The following is a 23,266-nucleotide window of genomic DNA, read 5'->3' on the forward strand; positions in this document are numbered from 1 at the left end:
CGGTCCAGGTCCATCTAGTTCCCGCCACAGCCCCTCTGCCCTGACCTGTGCACTTGCCGGGAGAAACCCGGAAAGTTGACTTACTGGCTAGTCCCTCAGGCAAGGCCAAACTCAGCACCATTTCCAACCCCAATGCAGGCAGCAGTGTTACCACCCTAGCGTCCGGCTCAGGGCCCTGTGGCTGGGCACAATGTCCATCTGTAAGGACCATCTCTGATGCTCCAAACCCACCCAGCCTCCACCCACACACTAGCCAGCAAGACGGCTCAGCGCGTACCTGTGACTCCTGCTGTGCTCCAGGGCCCACAGCGGGAAACACAGCAGAGGCCATGACCGCACATAGATACACCATGTAACGCTGACCCGGAAAACAAGGTCATCAAGGAAAATTGAAGCAGCGCAAGAAGATGGCGCGTCCTGAGGGAGCGATGCTGCTGGGAGAGGTCAGAGCAGGCGGCGGAGAAACGTGAGGCAGCCAGCCAGCAGCAGGGGGAGGTTCTTCCAGGAGGAGGGACTGGCCCCTGCAGAGGCTCTGGGGAGGGAGCCTGGCTGTTCGCTGTCCTCACCCCCTGCCTGCCTCCGATCCTCGGCCCATCCCACCTCCCACTCTGGGCCAAGGCCACTCATTGTGCAGTCACTGCTCACCCACAAAAGCGCCCTTCCTTCTCCCGTGTCTCGGGGCCGAGGGTCCTGCAGGGTGGGGGGAGTGTGGTTGAGATGGCTTCCATCCCTCCTAGAAGCTGTGCGGATACAGAAAACAACCCCTCGTTTTGCTTTCCGCCCAAATGTTGACCCTTCTTTCTAAAGCACGGAGATCACGGAGAGGGGACAGCTGACCTGTTGGCCAGTTCCTCCCGCGCCTTTTAGGGAGGTTTTGTGCCTTCTTTGGAATTTTTAAGGAGCTTCCCTCTACCATGTTAAGTCCCCTCCTCTTGACTCTCTTCCCTCCCAGGTGGTCTCCCCTCCCTCACCCAACCTCATGCCCTGGGATGAATGCAGATTTGGGGTGGGAGTCCTCCCAGCAGGTCTGCTCCTCAGCTCCCAAATGCCTGTTGCCCTGGAGGTGGGGCCTAGGAACTCACCCTCTCCTCCTCCCTGGGAGGAGCCAAGCCACACCACGCTCACCAGAGGCACCGTGGTGGCCATTCCATCCGCCCTTCCTCGGGCTCGCTGGCCTGTGATTGAGATGGCTCTCAGGTGAGCGCGGACCCAGCCCTGCACTGCGTCCCACGGGAGGTGCTCGGCTCCTGGCAGTGCTGCGCATTGGGTTTCCAGGGCACGGGTCCACGCGGAGTGCCTGCGTGTTTTCTGGTGATGCTACGGGTGATGGAAGTCTTTGGATGCATGTAGCCCAGGGCACCTGGAGGTGGTCACTACATCAAACATTCATCTCAGCTCTCGTAACAAACCCATCCAAATCTCCAACTGCGAATCCAGAGGCCTTTCTTTTGTCTGTACCTCAGGCCCATTTCAATGATCTCTCCTCTGGTCTTTCTAGGTCTAAAGAATTGTTACTGAATTCATACTTTGCTTTTTGTCTTTTTCAAGGTAGGTTAATTATTCATATAAACAAAATCTGAGCCGCTTAACAGTGATGATGCAGTTCTTGTCACATCACAGCCACCGGGGTTGAGCCGCCTTTCCGGGCGGCCCCAGGAACGAAACAGCCATTCCTGGCACAGCTGTCTTCAGCCTTGGGCTCCAAGGGCCGTGGATGCGTGGGGCGGGGGGGGGGAGGGGGGGGGAGGCGGGGAATGTCAGGGACCAGCCCTGAGGGGGCACACCCAATTTCTGACTGCACAAAGGTTTTTGTTTTGGGGAGTATGTTTTGAGGCCCCACTGGGAATACTGACTGACCATGGTGGCTTGGCATGTCAGTCACCTGGACCACTTATCCGCTGGGCACACTGGGAAATGTCGTTCAGGACCATTTGAGGGGCACATGTGCACCCTCTCTCCTACATCCTTTTATTATATTTTGTCTATTTTCACAGATGCAGAAAAGGAATAAGGGCCTCAGAGATTTCGCCTTTACAGGAGACGCCCAGGGAGCACAGTGATTTGCTGGCAGAGAGTTTAGATCAGATGCTGCTGTTCAGATTCCGCTCAGCCACAGTCCTACCTAGGCTTTTGTGTTACTTTGCCTGACCAAGAATCTACCATTTCAGCAAGGTCCAGAGCTAGGTCTCTAATCCCAGCTCTTGGAGCAGCACTGGGCTTGGAGTAAGTCCTAGCAACTGGCCGAGGGGAAGCTGCTGGCATGACTTCTCCTTCGGAGCTGAGCCTCCGGAATGGGATGAGGAGTGGAAGGTGGGCATATGCCCATACTTCACAGCTCCGGGATGCATCAACCGAAGATGCGCCATTCGTTTAGATGCCATAAAAAAGAAAGCTGCTGGCCATGAACTATGTCAAAATGCTTTCTTAGCACTTCAAATTAGCTTATTTTTACTAATAGAGTTTGTTTGTGTTTAATAAGACGAATTCTACTGTGGTAAATATAAAAACACAAAAGTAACCATTGTTAAGTGTGTAGTCTAATGGCAGCAAACCCATTTACGTTGTGTGACCATCCCACTGCTCACCTTGAGAACCGTTCCTCTTCCCACCTGACACGCTGTATGACTGAGCAGCAGCTCCCGTTCGCCCTCCCACAGCCCTGAGAGCCACGGTGCAGCTTCCTCTCTGTGAACCTGACGGCTCCAGGTCCCTCATGGAAAGGGATTCAGACAGTATCTTTGTGACTGGCTTATTTCACTTAGCGTAATGTCCTCAAGGTTCACCCACATCGTAGCCTGTGTCAGAACTTCATAACTTCTTAGAGGTGAATAATAGTCCATTGTATGGATATAACACTTCTGTTTATGCAATTTATTTTCTTCAACCCTTTGGCTACTGTGGATATGCTGCTATGACCATGGGTGTGTAAATATCTGTTTGAGTCCCTGCTCTCAACCCTTTCCGGTATATACCCCAAAAGTGGAATTTCTGGGTCATTATGATAATTCTATGTTTAGTCTTTTGAGAAAGCATCATACTATTTTCCAAGTGCCCACACTATTTTACAATTCCAACATCAGGGCACAACATCAGAGAAAATATTGTACTTTCTCCACATCCTCAACATTTGTAATTTTCTGTTTGTTTTTAAATTCGATTTAAAAAAAGTATTAGAAACGACATTAATTATTACTAGACCTAATATAATAACCATTCTAATTAGACATACATAGGTTTTTTATATATCATTCTTGTGCATCTATAGAAAGGAAAATATAGGTGAAATCAATTGTTTCTGACATTCCTAAAACTTCTTCACATTTGGCTTGTCTTCCTGCCCAATGTCACACTGTAGAAGCATCAAGTGCATTGTCCATGCGGCATTTCTTAAAGAGGCCCTAACACACCAGTGCTGGGTTCTTCCACTTATGGTGCTTTTCTAGAGCGTCATGTCATAACCATTGACAAAGAATGTAAGATGTCTTTGATTGCAGAGAGTATCTTAATTTCAGAAAGGTTAAAATATAGTTAAAGAACAACAACAACATTTCATCAAAATGATGAGACATATTAATAAAATGTGAAAGTAGGTATGTTTTATACCTGATCACTTGGCATGAAGATGTTCTACAGATCAATGCAAAATTAGCATTTAATAACTCAGGTGGGCAAGGAGTCCACAGCCCCCATCTCATGGGCCCAGGGGACAGGAATGACAAACAGGGTAGTCCAGCTGGAGGAGGCGTCCAGGCTCCATGCCAGTGGCTGGGGTGGAGGGATGCACAACTTTTCTGTTAGTATGACTGCTCATCCTGCTGGGAGAGGGAGGTGGTTCTGGTCTTTCATCCCAAAACAAGGCCTAGCCAGGCCAGTGGAGCTCAGTTGATTGAGTGTCAGCCCAAGAGCTAGGAGGTCACTGGTTTGATTCCTGGCCAGGGAACATGTAGCTGATAAGTGTTTCTCTCTCATTGATGTTTCTCCCTCTCTCTTTCACTTTCTGAAATCCATAAAAACATTTAAAAAAAACCCCACCAAGGCCTCCTTGAGACAAACACGGTCTCCTTCCCCTCCTTCTCCCATCCCTGAAGGGCAGAGGCACATTTCCAGCACTGAAGAGAACTGCCCTGCTTTCTGATATGTGATTCAGATCTCCCTTGGTCTGTCAATGCTTTTGGAGAATATTAACCCTTTAATTCTTCCCCAAACTCTATCCTGGTTACATACTGTAAGTGGGGTCATAGAGATATGAACATCTGGGACTTGTGAGTCTGAATCAGTCTTGAGAACTTAGAAAGGAATTAGTGGGATAGTGGAAACCCCCAGAATAATCATGGAAACTAAGAGGCAGCTCCCAGAAGAGGGGAATTTAGAAAATCATTAGATTTACAATGAATTTATCTTTATAATTCACTTAAATTTGTATCATTGGAAAATATCTATATCTCTATCTATCTATCTATCTATCTATATTTATATAAAAGCCTAAGTAACCAAACAACCATATGAACAGTCAACCAGTCGCTATGACATGCACTGACCACCAGGGAGCAGATGCTCAATGCAGGAGCTGCCCTTTGCTGGTCAGTGCACTCCCATAGCCAGTCTCCTATGGACAACCAACCATCTGCAGTCTTCCCCCCCCCCCCCCCGCTGGCCCACCCCAATAGGCCCTGGTCCCCAATCAGGATGGGAGACAGCCCTCATCAGCCTCAATCGCTGGCCAGGCCAACGGATCCCACCCATGCACAAATTCTGCACCGGGGCCTCTAGTAATACATATAAATAGAATCCATAAAAACATACATTTGCAGTGGCCTTTCATTATAAAGCCACTAAAATCATAATTGGAATTCTGTTAGTACTCTAGAGCAGTGTTTCCCAAACTTCTCTCATGATGAGAATCACCTGGTGGAGTTGTTAAAACATAGATTCCTGAATCCCAACTAAGAAGTGCTAAACTAGGATTTTTGGGAACATATAGGTAAAATTGTATACTTAACTAGTGCTCTAAGACAGATTTTATATACAGAGCACTAAGTTAGGTATGCAATTTTACCTATATGTTCTCAAAAATTCTAGTTTAGCACTTCTTAGTTGGGATTCAGGAATCGGTGTTTTAACAACTCCACCAGGTGATTCTCGTCATGAGAGAAGTTTGGGAAACACTGCTCTAGAGGACCTCCCCTGAGTGTCCCTCTGCACTAGCTCCCCCTTATTTCACTGTGGACCCCACAGCCTGGGCTCTCAGCTCCAGGCAACATTGGCTTCATGGGCTGAGACGTGTGCCTCTCAGAGACCCACGCTCATAGGGGTCGCCTGCTTGAGATTTAATGCTCTGGTCTCACCATCTTTCAAGTCTTAACAGTTCTTTGAACTTGTGTTGCATAAGTGAAGTCCAATGGAGCATGTGCATGAGCAGAGGAGATCCGTGTGGAAAAGGATAAACCTTTGAAGTTTAGTGCTGTTGAGGACAGGTCCCTTTATTTTCGGACAAAGGACTCCACGTGGTTCGTTTGCAGTGTGTGCTGTAAATGACGCAGCTGGTTGGACTGTGGGAATACTGCATGCCTTACAACAACAATTGTAAAGTTAACTGCCCACTCTTGGCAAGAACCCGTAGGTGTTTTCTATGTGACACAGCTGGGGCCATGCAGCAGTTGAGCTCATTCACTGAGTGAACACTGAGTGCCAACCATATGAAAAGCATTGTGACAAATGAAACATGATTCCTACTCTCAGGGAGCCTAGAGTTTCCTGGGCAAAATGAGACATACAGTTTCCTCCCTGTCACCAATCATATGTCTTTATTGCAGCCAGAGTGATCCCGCTAAAACTTAGATCTCCCTGTGACACTCCTGTCCTTAAAGCCCTCCAGTGGCTTCCCAGTACCCTCAGAATCAGGTTCCACCCCCTGACGTGGTGACTCAGTCATACACTTCCTTTGGTAATGATTAGAGACACCACACTCCTAGGGGCCAACAATAAGAATACCTCACATGAAAAGAAGTCCCAGGTCTGGTGCATGCATCGGCTCAGTGACCTCATCATGAATGTAGGTCTCCCATCGGGCTGCTCTGTCTTTCCAGCATACTGGTTTGTCTTCCAGGGTTGGTTTTACTTTTAATCGCCAGGTGGCAGTTAGGATATATCCACAGGGAAAATACCATAAAGAGGGGAAGGGGGTGTCTGTTTCTATGTGACTCTTTCAATGACCAAGACAAACTTTGTACAACCCTCTCTCCTCCCTGTCTCACTGGCAAGTATTGCCTTCTGGAGAAGGACTGAGATTGCTGTGATTGGCTCAGATTCTGGTCTGGGAGGGTCTTCCCTCCTCTCAATCACATGCTGCCTGGTAGCTGAACATCATAGAAATTCCAGGAGCAAAGAAGGAAGGCTGGCGGTGTGGCAATCAGTAGTGCCCCCACCAGGCCGGTGAGACCTTCAGCATCTGGCCCTGTTTGCCCATCCAGCCTCCTCTCTGGCCATGACTCACTCACATTCTGTCCTTCGGTTACACTACATTTGTCAGCCTGCCAGACTCTGACTGCACGGGGTATCCGCTCATGCAGTTCTAGTTATCTGGAATTCTCTTTCTACCAAAGTACCTACCCCCTGACCGCAACATGTGCGTGAGAGAGAGCACGAACACACCTCACACTTTCGCCCAGGTAACCCTTGGTCATTCTTCTGACCAGGAGTTTGGGAATGGGAAGCTAGCAGCATCTTCTCTAGTGACATGTTGTTTCCCACAGTGTTTTTGTATTTTTTTTTAATTGGTTTTGGATATTTTAAAATAAAATCAAGCTTCTTGATTTCACTTAAAAATTGGGAACAGGCCTGGCCACTGTGGCTCAGTTGATTGGATGTTGTCCTGTGCACTGAAAGGTTGCCAGCTCAACTCTTGGTCAGGGTACATACCCAGGTTGTGGGCTCAATCCCCAGTGGGGGCCGTGAAGGAGGTAGTTGAACCATGTTTTACTCTCATAACAATGTTTCTCTCTCTCTCTCTCTCTCTCTCTCTCTCTCTCTCTCTCTCTCTCTTTCTTTAAAAATAAATAAAAAACATTAAATTTAAAAAAATTGGAAATGGACCCTGGCCCCACGTGGCCACAGGACTCCCTTTGCTCAAGCTGAAGACAGTAGCCACTGTAGACAAGGCTTGTTCTGGCCAGCCCATTCGGTTTTCACCTGGATGGATTAACTCATTGTGTTGCCCGTTTAGCCCTGTGGACATTTGAGGTTGCCAACCCTGGCTTGATGGCCCAGACTGACCACTCCCAGTTTGGACTGGGTTCTTCTTGGGAATTTACAAAGCACCCTTCCCGCCCCTAGTCACAGCACTTCACACACACACTGCGTGACCATCCGCTTTCTTGTCAGCTCCCTCAACACTCCCTGAGGTTATAAACTCCTCCAGGTTCACAAGTGTGTCTGTCTTGTTGGAGGTTTTTGTTGCGATTACCTAGCACTGGGCCGAATGTAGCAGGTGCTTAATGAAAGTAAGAAGTAAAGTGTATGCAGTTGTCTCAGAAGAGCATTCAGACCCAATTTGTTTGCCCTGCAATTACATGTTCATCCAAGCAGTCTCAGTTAACAGATAGTGCAGTAGGTCAGTCGGAGCCCTCAGGAAGCCCATAGGCTAATGGGGAGACCAACAAAAACAGTATAATGACTCTGGAGGAGGTAATCAGCGGCATCTGAGAAAACGTGGAGGGTCACTGATGGGCAGTTGATTAATTTATCTTGAGTCGTGAAGGAAATCTGCATCTGGGTCTCAGCAGAAAATAGAATGCACGCCTGATGGTTCAAGCAAAGAGTGTGGTGACGGAGTCAGACACAGGATGCAGGCAAGTTACAGCAACAGCAGGGGATGGTGCTGGAACCGTGGGAAGCCTTACCTCCTGGGGGCAGAGGGGCAAGCAGAGGAAACTGCCCTCAGGACACGTGGCAGCTGGAGCTGTGGGACTTGGTTAAAATTGGGGACCTGGCACCGACCTAGGGAGTGAGCGAGGAAGAAATGTGCAGCCTCTCTCTTTTCCTCCCTGCCAGTCTCCTGCCAATCCCTCTCTAGCTGAGTCCAACCAGAACCCAGGGGCTGAGGTGCCAAGGTGATGAGCTCCTGGAGCAGGGAGGAGGGCGGAGAAGGGACCTGGTGGGCAGCAGAGAAAAGCTAGTGCAGAGTCTTTCCAGGAAGAGAGCATCACTGTAAATTAATCTGAGAAAAAAGAACTGCAACCTAGAAAACACAGAGGCAGCAACCCCATTTGCCCTCTGGCGAGGACAAAGCCAGAGGTTCCCGGGGGGGCCCTGTGGGGCAGCACAGAAGTCCGAACCTCGTCCGGTGCGAATGTGTGTGAGTCTGATTTCTCCAGCGACCTCCCTCCAGGCTCTGTTTAGGGCCCTGATGTTAGTGACTCTGGTGTTAGTTCCCATCACCCCCAGAGGGGTGAAGTCTGAAGGAAAAATATGATTTTCACCTACTTTACATATGTTTTGTGGATTTGCTTTGTTTGCTTGGTTTGTTGGACATCACTTTTGCATACACTGACATGTCTGCCTTGTTTCCAGTTACTCTCCCATGTCGATGTGTCTGCGGAGCTGGCTACCCGTTGTAAACCACAGCTATGTGCTCATTCCCTACGGTGGACGTTCTCCGCCTCAGCCACAGGCTTTGGGAATAGAAATCTAAACACATTTGAGGTTTTGTTTCGTGGCTTCAGTTGCAGAGCCCACCGGCGGGCGTGGTGGGAGTGCAGGCCTCGGCGGTGGCGGAGGTGCGTGTTGTTTTGGATGCAACTGGAAAAGGTGGGAAACCGCTCCTGTGATTAATCCAGATCTCCCTGTAGCTCTGAGAGCAGAACACTTGCCTCCATGTTCTCACAAAATTTAATTCCCTTAAAAAGTGAGGTTTGGATTGGTTCGGTCCTTCTATTTGCTCTCGTAAAAAAGGAACATTTGCGAAGGATTTGGCTCCTCCACCATTAGAGGAAGAACAGCGGCTGGGTTTATGCCCTGAAGGGAATGGAAGTGGTGAGTTGGGAGGGATTCAGGCACTCCTTATGATTCAAATTGTGCAAGTTTCGAATGTAAAATTTTGAATAGGTTTCATGCTGAATTTCCCGGAGAAAACTCTCAAGCCTACTCGACTCTATGTGAACCGAAACATCTGGCTAAAAGCTGAAATCAAGACTGCAGTCGTGCTTTTCGTGGCCTTCTCCATAAAACCGATGGCTGGCCGGCTGGCGGCACACCTGGCAACACATCAAAGGAGCTGGGGTGATGCCACTTAATACCCTCAGCGCCCTGGAGCAGACAAAAGGCACTTAGAGGTCTTGAAGGGAGCGAGGGCCTTTGAAAAAGGTTTTAACAGGAGTGTACACTCAAGTGTTTAACCCCTAAAATGGGTTGATTTCCTATTCTCCATTGGTTTGTGCTGTCAATCCTGGGCAATTTTGTGGAGCATTTTCTTAGTATGTTGTAATTTTTTAAGTTTTTGAAGATTTTTAAAAAATTAGTTATTTGTGTCCAAATATTTCAAAAGGATATTCTTGACATCCTTCCAACAAGATGCCTTATGTGGTGGGGTGGGGCCATGGCAATCCTGTGCTCTAGTGCAGGGCTTTTGACCCGGACAGTGACTGCGTCTCTTTGTGGCTTGATTTCTGGCTGAGTCACTGAAGATGAATGATCCTCTTTGACCCCTTTGCCTCATTGAGGGCCAACAGGGGCAGAATGAAAACATGTTCAGGAGCTCAGAGCATCACACACAGGCAGGCACAGCGCGACTCATCCGCCTTTCTGGGTATCTGCCAGGCATCCCTGGTCTAGTGGCAGCATCGTACCTGGCCACTAGGAGGCACTGCAAGAGTTTATACAACAAGAAAGGTTTTCACAGGAAAAGGGTGGGGCAAGGGACCTATTAACAAAAGAAAAATCCAGGATTACCCCTCGTGGGGGCGGGGGAGGGGGGGGGGGAAATGGGAGGTTTATATCGTGCAGGTGGCCTTTTGTTGCTAGGCAGGAGTGAGGAGAGGGCCCAGATTACCTTCCAGGTGTTTGACCAGAAGATTCCGGCTGATTGATTGATCAAGATTACATCAGATGGCAACTCCAGCTTTGGTATCTGGGGTTTTTAGCATGAGTGGCACCACTAAAGATGGCACATGGTAAGAACTGGGAGACCTCTGGACTACAGACACCCTGAGTTAGAAAGCTTTTCTTCCGGTCCAGTTCTGATGCTCTGATGGAAGAATGTACGGGAAGCTCAGACCATGGCAACGTGAAGGGTGTGGTCAAGGAACCCAGGTGGGCGAATCCTTAGCCTGCCACTCCCTTCTCCCTCCCCCTCCCCCCCCCCTCCCTGCACACAGGAAAATCCTCCCGATTCCTCACGGGGCGCGTGGTCACTCCCTGTGTGTCCTCTGAGGTCGGAGCACACTCTTCCCTGATCACTTTTCCGAGCCCCAGTGCCTCTCTGTCCCTGTGGGGCCAGTGACATGGTGTGAGCTTTGCTTGACTTAGGTTTGGCCCTGGCCTTGACCTCTCTTGTTAATGAACTCATCTTAGTCACCGCTAGGGTTACCAGTGTGGGGCCACCTCTCACTCCACACCCTGGCCTTCCAACTGTGACTAATTACAACAATTTAAATCCTGAGATAAGGAGGCTTAGTCTTACAGTTATCCTACTGCAGTGGCGGCAAACTCATTAGTCAACAGAGCCAAATATCAACAGTACAAATTTTGATTGAAATTTCTGAGAGCCAAATTTTTTAAACTTAAACTTTTTCTAACGACACTTCTTCAAAATAGACTCGCCCAGGCCGTGGAGCCAAATATCAACAGTACAAATTTTGATTGAAATTTCTGAGAGCCAAATTTTTTAAACTTAAACTTTTTCTAACGACACTTCTTCAAAATAGACTCGCCCAGGCCGTGGTATTTTGTGGAAGAGCCACACTCAAGGGGCCAAAGAGCTGCATGTGGCTCGCGAGCCTTGGTTTGCGGACCACGGCCCTAGGGCCACAGCTCTTATCGTTATCTTTCATCTCAAGATAGTCACTTTCCCTCCCGCCACTGGGTCTTCATTTAAATTACGTAGGCGCTGGATTCAGAATCACCCCTCCCACCTATGCAGCCTGAACATCGAAACTAGGGTTTCCAGGCCCTCGTGGCCCATCCCACCTCGTCCGGTCTGCCTCTCCTTCTGGACTCACAGGTGTTAGAGGGTCACAGTCCTGGGGTTGCCATGACACTCAGGGCCCCGAACAGTGGTCTCTCCACTGGGGGAGCTCGACACACAGCAATGGACAAATACAAATCTGCCCTTTAAACCCTGCAGCTTTAACTCCAGACCAAGACAAATATGGAGCTCTGAGCTCAAATGCATTACAGGGATTTATGCATGACTAAAAATAGAGGAAAATTCATTACATTCCTTTCTTGTAAGAAGCTGGATTCACTTTGCCAAATGTGTCTCAGAAATGCATCTTTTCCTCCCCCGTCAATAGTTATATTTGCTGCTGTTCCCAGCAGAGCAGATTGACCATTAAATAATCACACTATAAGGGAATCCTCAAAAAATACTATTTTAGCACAAGAATGCAAGGTATGCCTTGTGTTAAAGAATAGAGGTGTTCTTCAAAGTGACTTCTCAGTAAAGCAACTAAGAAATACCAGGAAAGCACCAGAAGGGAAATGAAAAATGTGGCTCAGATTCCAGGCGGAGGGAGCAGCCCGGGGGAGGGGCGCGCCTGGCCGCCGCCTGGCCGGCTGGAGGCCTGCTCCTCCGACGGAGGCTCCAGGAAGCTGGGGTGGTGCCTGCCCCCGGGGGCCACTCAGCGAGGCCAGGAGCCTGGGCTCCTCTCTGTCCTCGCCTGCCGTGCCCGGTGACCAGCCCTCTGCAGAAAGAGCTGGGGCTCTGCCTCGGAGATGATTTTAGAGCCAACGGGAGGGCAGTCTTTGTCTCCGGACAATTTACGGCGCTGTCTGCAGCAGTTGCTTCGTGATGCAAGGCACAGTGAGTACCGCTCTGAGGAAAGCATTCTGTGTACCAGGCGTGTCTGTGCTGAGCCCCAGCAGCGGCTCTCAGCACACATATCGCTTATAGAACACAGATGTCCCCGGGCCTCCCTGTTCTTGGAGGGAGGGAGCCTTGGCCGCCCCAGATGTAGTCTCGGTCTGATCCTGCCTCCTCGTCTCCGTGCCCTCTGTCTGCTGGGTCCCCCACGGGAAGCCACTTATGCCAGCGCTACAGGAGCTGCCACGAGGACCTGACCAGAGGCGGAGGCAGGGGCCGGGCTGGGGATATGTCACATTCTTCACAGCTTAGACTTTAACCTCCCCTCACAGGTCTCCTTTGGAGGCGATGAAAATGTTTTGGAACCAGATATGATGGTTGCACAACACTGTGAATGTACTAAACGGCACTTAAAAGTTCATCTTCCGAGAATTTCACCTCAATAAAAACAAAAGACAAACACCACCCTCCAGCCCTTCCCTCGGGCAGCGCCCAGATTCCCACCCCTTCAGTCCTCCTCCCTCTCCTTCAGTCCTCCTCCTTCTCCACACCTGCCCTCACAAAGACCCATGGGCACCAGCTTCACTGGCCTGGCTATGGGGCCTCACCCTCCCTAAAGGTCAGTGAGAGGAAGAGAGTGGCATTTCTGTCTGTTGCATTGATTATGTGAGGAGTGTAAGGGCAGGCGGCATGCACAGGAAGGCTCCTTGTTTAACTGGAGGCCTGGTGCACAAAATTTGTGCACGGGAGGGAGAGTCCCCTCAGCTCAGCCAGCACCCTTTCCAAACCATCCTTCAGGGATGTTCGACTGCTGGTTTAGACTCAATCACAAGGACACTCGGACATCCCTCTCACAACCCAGGACCGCAGGCTCCTAACTGCTCACCTGCCTGCCTGTCTGATTGCTCCTAACTGCCCCCCTACCAGCCTGATCACAACTGCCTCTGCCTGCTGGCCTGATCACCCCCAACGGTCCCCTCTGCCGGCCAGGTTGCCCCCGATTGCTCCCCCACCAACCTGGTTGTCCCAAACTCCCCCCTGACACCGCCGGCCTCGTCACCCATTACTGCCTCTCCCACTGGTCTGGTCACCTCCAACTGCTCCCCCTGCCGGCCTGGTCACCCATGCAGCCATGTTCAGTCATTTAGTCATCCCTCACTAACCCCCCTGCTGGCCTGGTCGCCCCATGCAGCCTGCTGTTCGGTCATCTGTCTGGTTGTTTTGGTTGTGATTGCCCCTGGCTTTTTATATATTAGGATGAGCTAGTAGTACCTGTGGCATTGTATCCCCACAGAATTGGGCCTTGGTGGTAGAACGGACAGCTGCCCCACCTACAAAGCTCCTCAAACTTTGGGAGGGCAGGACTGGGCTGTCCACAGCCTAGGGCTCAGGTGCGAGGTCTCTTAGAGTGCACTGGCCATTGGGCTGCCTTTGCCCCCTCCTTGCCCTATGACCTTGAGAGAGCCCTCAGTTTCTGTGCACTTTAGTCCCCTCATTTGTACCTGAGATCCAAACAGTACATGCCACCCCTGCTCATCTGGTGGCCAGCATGCTCTGGGTGACAGTGATGGTCAATGTTAGAGATTCTGATACCTGGGAACATTGCTAGCAGAATCGCTTCTCTGTGGAGCTTGGGCTTAGAATTCCTGGAGCATTCCATATAGCTCACCTTTATGCTCAGCATTCCCCAAGAACCTGCCCCACATGGACTCAGGAAGTGGAGCACTGGGATGATGGCGAAGGTGCCCGGAGAGCAGGCGGCTGAGGTCTCTGTGCCTAGACAGATGCGTGTCGCAACTCAAGTGGAACTTGCTTCGTTGCTTGTATTTGTATTAATTACAGTTTACAAAACACTTTCACAATAATTTTCTCACTTGTTTTTACACCCACCATAGGCAGCAGATTTCACCCAGTCTTTAGAAATGAGACAGCTGAGATGCACAAAGGTTAGGTGACTTGCCTAATGTCACCCAGCAAAGTGGAAACCAAGAGTCAAAACCAGGCGCTTTGACTTGTATGTGACCTCCAGGCCGTGCTCAGCTGAGCCCTGGCTGCAGGCTGGAGGGCACAATGTCAGGAAGACTCACATGTGTCCTGCCCCCTGGAGGTTACAGGGGGTAGTTGAAGTTCTGCAGTTCCTGGTCCGAATGGTTACTCCCCAAATCTCCAGGACATTTGTAATGAATTATTTCGCTTTCTTCAAAGGCATGTTGTGCTGATGAGCTGTGTCCCCCGGTGAGCCTGTATCCGGCGGCAGTGAGAAAGGCATGTGGCCAGCTCTTAGCATGGAGACCAGGTCTGCAGCCGGGCAACCTGGGCGAGGTGCCCAGGCTTGCTAAACCTCAGCTCAGTTTTCTCATCAGACAATAGGCCCATCAGAGTGCCTACCTCACCGGGTTATTGTAAAGATCAAGTGGGAAAATCTATGTGAGTTATTTAGCACATGTCCAACGTTATTATTGTCCACTTAAGCAAGCTCTGTTCCACACGGACCATCTCCAGTAATAAGCAAATTCAACGTTAGCCGGTGCTACATGTTTTATGCAATGATTGTGTCCTATGGGATTAACTGCAATTCACTATTCAAACTTGGATGCTTTTCATCCTTATCTATGCACCTATACACAGACTAGAAATCTATAGAGCACTAAAAGCACCATCATGATGAATAGCAGGTATCAGAGTTATACTTTGCGGGCTTTTTCAACCTCAGTCATAAAAGAAATTTCAGGGGGGAAAGTTAATTATAAAGACTTTTTTAAAATTTATTTAAAAATATTTTTATTGATTTTTTTTTTTTGTGTGTGTGTGAGAGAGACAGAGAGAGAGAGAGAGAGAGAGAGAGAGAGAGAGAGAGAGAGAGACACCGATTGGCTGCCTCCTACATGTCCCCTACCAGGAATTAAGGCTGCAACCGGGCATGTGCTCTGACTGGGAATCCAACAGGCAACTTTTCGGTGCATGGGACACGCCCAGCTAACTGCGCCTCGCTGGCCAGGCAATCATAAAGGATTTATAATAAAAAAAATCTACTTCCTTTAAGTGTCAAATTGGGGAATAAACCTTTATGACAGCTTTCAATAAATGTACTTAACCCAATAAATGTGTTTTACTGGGAAGTTTTATAAAAGCTACCAGAAGACAGTAAAACAGATTAAGAAGGTGGGATGATATGTCCCTTTTCGGAAAAAAATGGAGGCTAATACTAGTATAAGGAACGGCAACCTCCCATTCTCATCTTTGTGTTCATTATCCACATTTGTTCTCAAAAATATTAAAATTTAAAAAATGTTCGAAAGAGGATGCTCCTCAAACAAATGCTGAAGGTGAATTACTTTTAGGTGCAATGGTGAGCTGGGTCAGTCATCATTTTTAATAAAAGTGATTAATGACTAAAGGAGAACAAAATAGGGGAGCGAGCAGCCAGGTGGAATTTATGTTACTGTAAAGCTGGAGTAAAAGTCTATGGGATGGAAAAAAGGCCTTTGGCTTTGGCCAAGCGCTCCGATAGCCAGGAGGCTGAGCAGAGTGGCTGCTCCCATGCCCAGCGCCCAGCTGTACGGAAGGGGCCCATTAAAAATTAACAAAACGGCTCGAGATCACTATTTTAACTTTGTGAATGGGCAAATGGCAAATACCTCGCTGACCAGATGACTGGTTTTGATTCTTAACAGCGGATTGTACAGGAAAGGAACCAAGGCCTTCAGCCACCGAAGTGGCTGCCGCAGAGACGAGGGTACGGGGCTCGTTTAGCTGTATGGATCAGCAGCCCCAGGAAGCAAACAGGAAATGCCAAGTAATTTCCCATCAATTCTTGAGCATTTTGTAGCAAATTGAAGGTAAGTCTGGAACTGGAGGTGGAAATGGGGGAAGGCGGTCTGCTTGGGAATGGGCGATAGAAACGGAGGAGCCCCGTCAGAGGGGTGGCTGACTATTTTCCGTACTATTCAATAGTTTAATGATGGAGGGGTGGCCATAGTATTAACCATGTTTTTCGTTTTCTATATTCCCTGATGCTTTGACACCTGGGGCCTAATAAGCCTGGAGAGACTGCTCCTCCCCAGGGCTAATTCCTAGGCCTGTGAGCATGCCTTTCACACACAAACTAACCTATCCAGAGCCCTTGGTCCCCAGCCACCGCCTCTCCCTGAGTAATAATAAAGCCACATTTTAAAACAGGTCAAATGGCTCTCACACTCAGGGCCCCTGTTCCCCAGCCCTACCCACCGAGCACCAGGCACCGGCCCACCCCGCAGAGCCCCTGGGTCCCTTCACTCCAGAGCCCACTGCAACTGTTCAAAGTGGCCAGCCCTAAGCTGGCGTATACTCTGCTTACCTGGCCTCCCACGTTCGGTCTGATCAAATAGTTGACTTGATACCCTCTCCCCTGGGAACTGACCTTTAGACCACTTCACAACCGGCATTCTCTTTTGCTTAGACCACATTCCACTTGCTAAGCCTGTTACTTTTCCCCTCTGGACTTGCCCAGGATCTGGACCCGCCCAGAGAGTTCCGGCAGAGAAAGCCCACCTAGAGTCCTTTAAACCTGTGGCTCCCCATCCCTGGGTGATGATGCCACTTGGGGGCTCAGCCTCAGATGATCTAATCCTATATAATAAAAGCTTGATATGCTAAGTGTCTGGTCATCCAGAGGTCCCTTCAACCAATCTAAGCGTAATTGCTAATGATATGCTAAGGCTGCTCAACTGTTCACTATGATGTGAACTGACCACCAGGGGGCTGAGTCTCCAATTGATAGGTTAGGTTGCTGCTGGGGTCAGGTTGATCAGGACTCAGTGAGACAGGCCAGATATGCCCTGGAGCCCTACTCTGGTCCCTCCCTGGCCCCTATCATGCACCAGTGGGGTCAGTTGGCCTGGCCTGCACCATCTTGAAATTCAGGACCCTTCAGGGGATGTTGGAGAGCTGATTTCAGCTCGATCCTGAAGGCTAGGCTAAGGGACCTCACTGGTGCATGAATTCGTGCACTGGGCCTCTAGTGAATTTATAATCCCTTACCACTTTGGCCTCATGCACTCCTCCTTCAGTGACCCTAACACTACAAGAACCACAGTAAAGGCTCTTGCCCACCCACATACTCCCCACTCCCTCTGCTTCCTGACTGTCCCTGTGCTTCCCATGTGGCCCTGGGTGGTGGCCCTGGGTGCTGTGGCATGCACCTTCCACTTGGGAACTATGAGTAGCAAACTCTTTTCACTGGACCTTCGAATCAGCTGGCCTCACCATATCTAAATTATAATAAAACCCACATCTTAAAACAGCCACATCAAATGTCCCTGGCATCAAAGAAGCCCTCCCAGAATGCCCTGCACCCAGAAAAGGTAAGTGAGACAGTGAGTCTGGGCTTCATGGTGCAGGAACTCACCTGCCTGCACCACTCACCTGGGCTTCATTCGTGAGCAGTGGGGACCCCGACAAACTCTTGACGGGAATGACGGCAGCTACAGAGGAGATGATCCTGCCTTGGACTGTAGGACACATGGGGGGAGGGAAGGAGGAGCAGTGAGGAGGCTGGAGCTGCTGCTGAGGCCAGAGGGCCAGGCCCAGGACCCGGTGGAGTGAATAAAAGGACACCGTAGATTAGAATAGGAAAATCTTCCAACCACTGAGATGTAATGAGCTGTGGAAGGAGGATGAACATGACCGGAGCTTCCAAATGCTGGCCTTTCAAAAGGCAGAGGGATCGGGGGCAGAGAGAAGAATGGGCCAATGAGGTCTGGGAATTGGGGGACAATTGGCTTCTTCATTCTCTCTTTTAAAACTGGGGTGCTAGAGATCTTAATGGTGTCCCATCAATGCGTGTTCATTTGTTGGGCAGCTCCTAGACCTTGTCCTGGGTGCTGAGGAGACAGCAGTGATGGAACAGACAAAACTGGCCCCTGCAGAGCATACATTCTAGTGGGAAGGATGTGCCCAACACACTGCTTTTCCTTAGAAGAGCGTCTCTCTCAGGAGTTGCCGCCAGGACTCACCGCACGCCCTTCCTCAGGCCTGCTGTTCGGTTCACCCCTGAGAACATGCACATGGGGCGTCTTGGCCCCATCCACGTGGAGGCAGCACCAGGGCTGTAAACAGAGACGCTGCAGTGCTTGCAACTAACTCAGAAATCCATAGTTGTTTGTCTTCCTCTCGGTTTATCAAATAAGCCTAGATGAAAATGGTGGCGGAGTCACGTGACCAGCCACCCCTGAGTGAGTCACCTGGCGCGGGCAGAGCAATGCCCTAGTGGTCCCTGGTCCTGGTTAGGGCTGAGAACCCACTCTCCAGGCCCAGGGACCCCCTCATTCACAGTGCTCACATGGCTCTTGTCTTCCACCTGCCTACAGAATAGTCACTTTACTTCTGGTTCCTTCTCTGACATTCAGCCCAGGAGCCACAGATAACAGCAAACACCACGGGGTGGGAAGAAAGAGAACTGAACAAATGGGCAGAGCCCCACAAAGCATTCTGGCAAATAGGAATTGAGCTTCCCACTGTCCATCTCTCCGCTGCCCTCCTCCATCTCCTCTGGCGTGGGCCCCTCAGCTGCTGTGTGCCTCTGTCTTACCTTGAGCAGCTTCGGCAGCACACACCTGTTTCTCACGGTTTGGGAGCCTCAGGAATCTGAAATCAAGGGGCTGGCCAATGCAGCCCTGCTTCCTGGTGCTCAGACAAGCTGCCTCTGGCGGCGTCCTCACATGGCAGGGAGAGATCAACCCTCTCACATTTCTCCTTAATAATGCCAGTCTTATCATCACTCAGCATAACTTGTTTCTGACAATTTTATCATCACTTACAATAACTTCCATTAGGGTAATAAGGCATTAAGTAGATGTTGATTGCAAATAATCCAGTTACATTCACCAATTATATGGAGACTGATTTTCTTTTCCTGTTTAAAATGTGATTTTGGAAACATCGCTACTTCCTAAAAACAAAACATGTCACAAACACTGTAGAGATAGAAAATGAGATTTTTGTATATTTGTCAAGTGCCTGATTACAAGATGAAAATAAACGAAGAATTCACCTTTAGGAACAATGTAAACGACTCGCTCTACTTACTTTGCTCTCACCTTCTCTCCCTCGGGATCAAAAAAAATATGTCTAGCCGAAACCGGTTTGGCTCAGTGGTAGAGCGTCGGTCTGCGGACTGAAAGGTCCGGGTTTGATTCCGGTCAAGGGCATGTACCTTGGTTGCGGGCACATCCCCGGTAGGGGGTGTGCAGGAGGCAGCTGGTCGATGTTTCTGTCTCATTAGTGTTTCTGTCTATCCCTCTCCCTTCCTCTCTGTAAAAATATCAATAAAGTATTTTTTTTTAAATTTATGTTTACCAGTGACAGGCCATTCTATACACCTGAAGCGTCCATGCTCGATGCCCTCTCTCGGAGTGGGGCTCTCCCCTGCACGCGCTGTTTTTGATGAGATTAAATGTGAATTGCCAGCCTCCATGACTGGGAAGTGCCTGTGTAAGTGAGGGGTACCGAGGCTGTGGGTACAGTGATTGGTTGTTTAGGGGTGCTATAGGTTCTGTAAGGCTGTCCGTCCCACCTGGCTTTCAGGTCGCAATCACATATCCCGATGGAAATCACGATGCCTTTACCACCAGCAAACGCTACTTGCATATTGGCACCTGCAACTTGGGTTCCAGTGAGGGTTTCCAATGTGGGCCAGCCTTGGTTATATTTAAGTTATAAGATTGTGGAAGCCTCCTGGGTTCGTCTGGATCGGGAATGATTTTTCTTTCCTCCACAGACACTTCCTAACATATTTTCCAGCAGCATCTTCACATAATTTTGGCTTAGACAGTGGTTCTCAACCTTTGTAATGCCGGGACCCTTTAATACAGTTTCCAGTGTTGTGGTGACCCCCAACCATAAAATTATTTTTGTTGCTATTTCATAACTGTAATTTTACTACTGTTAATGAATCGTAATGTAAATATCTGTGTTTTCCCACAGTCTTAGGCTCTATAGCAGTGTTTCTCAACCTGTGGGTCATGACAGGGTCACCTAAGACCATCAGAAAACACAAATATTTACATTATGATTCATAACAGTAGCAAAATTATGATTATGAAGTAGCAACGAAAATAATTTCATGGTTGGGGTTCACCACAGCATGAGGAGCTGTATTAAAGGTTCGCGGCATTAGGAAGGTTGAGAACCACTGGCTTAGAGGAACTAGAAATAGGATTCGGATTTCAGGAAAAACCATGATAGAAAAAAATTTCAATGATTTGAAAACAATTTTCTTTTATGTTTCCACTCTCTTGAGAAGATCCTGAGCATTAGGAGAACAAGTGGCATTTTTATGCTTTATGGATTAGCCAGCTATTTGCCCCATTTTACAGATATAAAACACTGAGGCTAAGAGAGACACATGACTTAGTCACACGATAAGTGTCCACATTGAGGTCAGAAGGACCCCGGTGTCCTGATCAACAACCTTTCAACCACAAGACAAATGCCCGTGATGGGAAATGCACACCACTCCTTCACTGTTCACTTTCCCCCTTTAAATACAGTTTCATCACACTCTCCCTGAGAATGTGTCCTACATGAGCACATGGGCGTTAGGATTTGAGCCTGCCATGTGGGGCCAGCGCAGAGGACCTGGCTCGCCGTGCGGTGTGCAGCTCTGCACAGTTCCCGGCAGCCCAGTGTGAAGAGACAGCACACTGTGCCCAACCCTGGGGGAGGGCACCCTGAAGTGTCCTCAGGGAGCCCAGCAGTGCCCTCTCCCCTCCCTGAGGCCTGCAGGGCATCTGCTCCCGGACTGCTCCGAGAGACACCCCTCGAGGTGGCTTCCTCCAGGCGCCCTGGTTTGCCCTCCTGAAAGCAACCAAAGGTGGGCCTGAGCTCTGCCTCCAAGAAGGATTCCAAAGAGCAAATAAAAAATCAGTATCATTCACCTTCTAAAGTACATGGCGATGTGAGCTTGTACCTTATGAATGCAGACTGCTACCCCGGGAGTACAGCAATCCCCTCGGACTTTATCAGGGAGGGGCGGGGGGGGGGGTGGGGGGGGGGTCAAGAAAGCTTAGGAAGGAAGAACGAGTCCAAGAAGGTCAAGAGTTTTGGTGGTTTTCACCTTGCAGCCTCGCCCAGCTGCACGCACGCCCACAGTGAGAGGAGCAGAATCTGAACCCTGGGCTGGTTTACACCCCGCGGGGAAGAAACACCTGATCTTAAGGTGTCTCCTGCCACGGCTTCCTCCTCCTCGGCATGGCAAGCTGCAGCCATTACGTGATAAAGAGGAGTTACTTGGCTTCCCTACGTATAAAGTCACCGAGGTGAGTTCTTCTGTTTGCCACGTGCTGCGTTCCAGAGCTTGTGGCATTGCTCCCCCATGCCCCCGGGTATCTTGCGGGGTTCAAATGAGCACCCGCAGCCCTGGAGCCCCCGCACTGCCAGTCTTTCTCCTAACCAGAACACAGGTCTAATTATTCCAGATCCTGCTAAAATTAGGCCCAAATGTTCCATTTTCCATGTGTTCCTTTTAATTAAAAAATGAAACGAAAGAGAAAAGGAAACCATCAAAATCAAATAAATAAAAGCAGATGGAAGGCGGCGTTGGAAGCCCTGGTCTGTGATAGAATTCCTTTAATAAAGCCCATTGGTTCATTTGGTTGATAAGAGCAGTGTTAAAATTAAGTAAGAATTAGCATTCGCTTGGGTAAATATTTGTAGTTTCCTTCATGTGCTGCCGTGATAAAGGTAATTTAGCTTAAAAGCAGTCATCATCTTTTTTTATAACTGATAAAGCATTACTAATTGTGTGTGCTAATATGGTACTATATGGAACTGAACAGAGATTTTATCTTAATAACATCTCCATTCAATTAAAGAGGGTGTCGTCTGACAGGAGAGATAAGTGTGTTTATTCCATGAAGAGCGGCCGCGGGAGATGGCGGGCAGCTCATCTTCCGGGCGATGCTGGCTGGCACCGTTCATTCACGGTCACTGTTGTAAACAACACTTTTTTGAGGGGGATAATTCAGATACTGTTTCATTGAGAAAAGTGATCCTTTAATTATGTGCAGAGATGCTCACCTTTTGGGCCTGGTAGGATATCTGCACAAACAAGGTGCTGGGTGGAAAGGGAAATAAATGAAATAACCATCCCACGGCTCCTTCCCTCCCAGCCTGTCAGCGAGGCAGAGCGGCCAGGGCCTGCCAGGAAGAGCCCTCCAGCCTGCAGCAGTGAATAATAATGATTTAACTGCAAGAATGCTGGCGCCATGGGCCAGTTTCCCCTCCAGACCCTGCGTGCTCCCCTCCCACCGTGGTGCTCTGGGCTGTGTCCCCCCCCCCCCCCCCCAAGGCTGGAAGGACAGGATTCCCACGTGTGTGACAGGGACGGGGAGGGGGAGAGGGAGGGAGAGAAGAGGGGGGGTTGTTGCGAGCCATGGAAGGCCCCAGGCCTGAGAAACCCAGCTCCCTGGGGGCCTAGGGGGGGCCTAAGCAGCTTTGCCCTGATAAACACATCATTGTCACAGACTGGCTGCCCTGGAGGACCAGGAGATGTTTTGAAGGTCAGTTCTTTTGTCTGTTAATTTGTGTGTGTGTGTGTGTGTGTGTGTGTTTAAATACATCCCACAAACTGCCTATTAGGAGGCTGTGAATTTGCTGTGAAGTGAAATCCCCCCCCACACACACACATTGCTATGTGGACATGCTCCCACTTCACCTCCTTGCTTCTGGGGGCAAAGAGCCCAGCTTGCGCCCCCCCCACACACACACACGCATATACACACACACACACACGCACACATGTGTAGAGCCTTGGAGGACACAGCTCTTTACTGCGATTTTGTGCACATTCGTCAGCCGCAGACTGTCTGATTCCAGGGGCATGAGTGTGAACAGCCCGAGAGGATGAGTAGCAGCCAAGATGAAAGCAGTTTGGGAATAATTACACCCCCCCGCCCCTTCCTCAAATGCTGTTTTAAAACTCAGTCTGCAGAAGCCATGCAGCCCTCGTTTCACATCCACCCCAGCAAAAGAGCGATCGGAGTTTCACATCCGGGGGCGCTGGGAGAGCTGACCAGCTGCACTCAGCTCAGCTCGGGAGGAGGCAGATGGAAAACGCCTCTCCCGAGATCGCTGCTTCCAAACGCAGAGCCAGGGCTTCTGGACAGGCTGGGCTGGAGCGTCCACGCCTGCATTTCAACGAAGCGGGAACCTGTTTCAGCACAAAGGCAAGCCTTTCGTGTCTCCCTTTAAGAACACAGAATGCTGGCTCAC

General features: G+C 49.5%; 1 long non-coding RNA gene across 1 annotated transcript; it reads left to right on the top strand.

Annotated features, from left to right (window-relative positions):
• The first annotated feature begins 11,855 nt into the window (after window positions 1–11,855).
• Window positions 11,856–16,906, top strand: LOC311630773. Its single transcript, XR_014796451.1, has 3 exons — window positions 11,856–12,016; window positions 15,691–15,855; window positions 16,506–16,906. It is a non-coding gene; the product is annotated as an uncharacterized lncRNA (long non-coding RNA).
• The last annotated feature ends 6,360 nt before the right edge of the window (window positions 16,907–23,266 follow it).

This window comes from Pipistrellus hanaki, assembly GCF_964339955.1.
Source record: "Pipistrellus hanaki genome assembly, chromosome: 12".
NCBI lineage: Eukaryota > Metazoa > Chordata > Mammalia > Chiroptera > Vespertilionidae > Pipistrellus > Pipistrellus hanaki.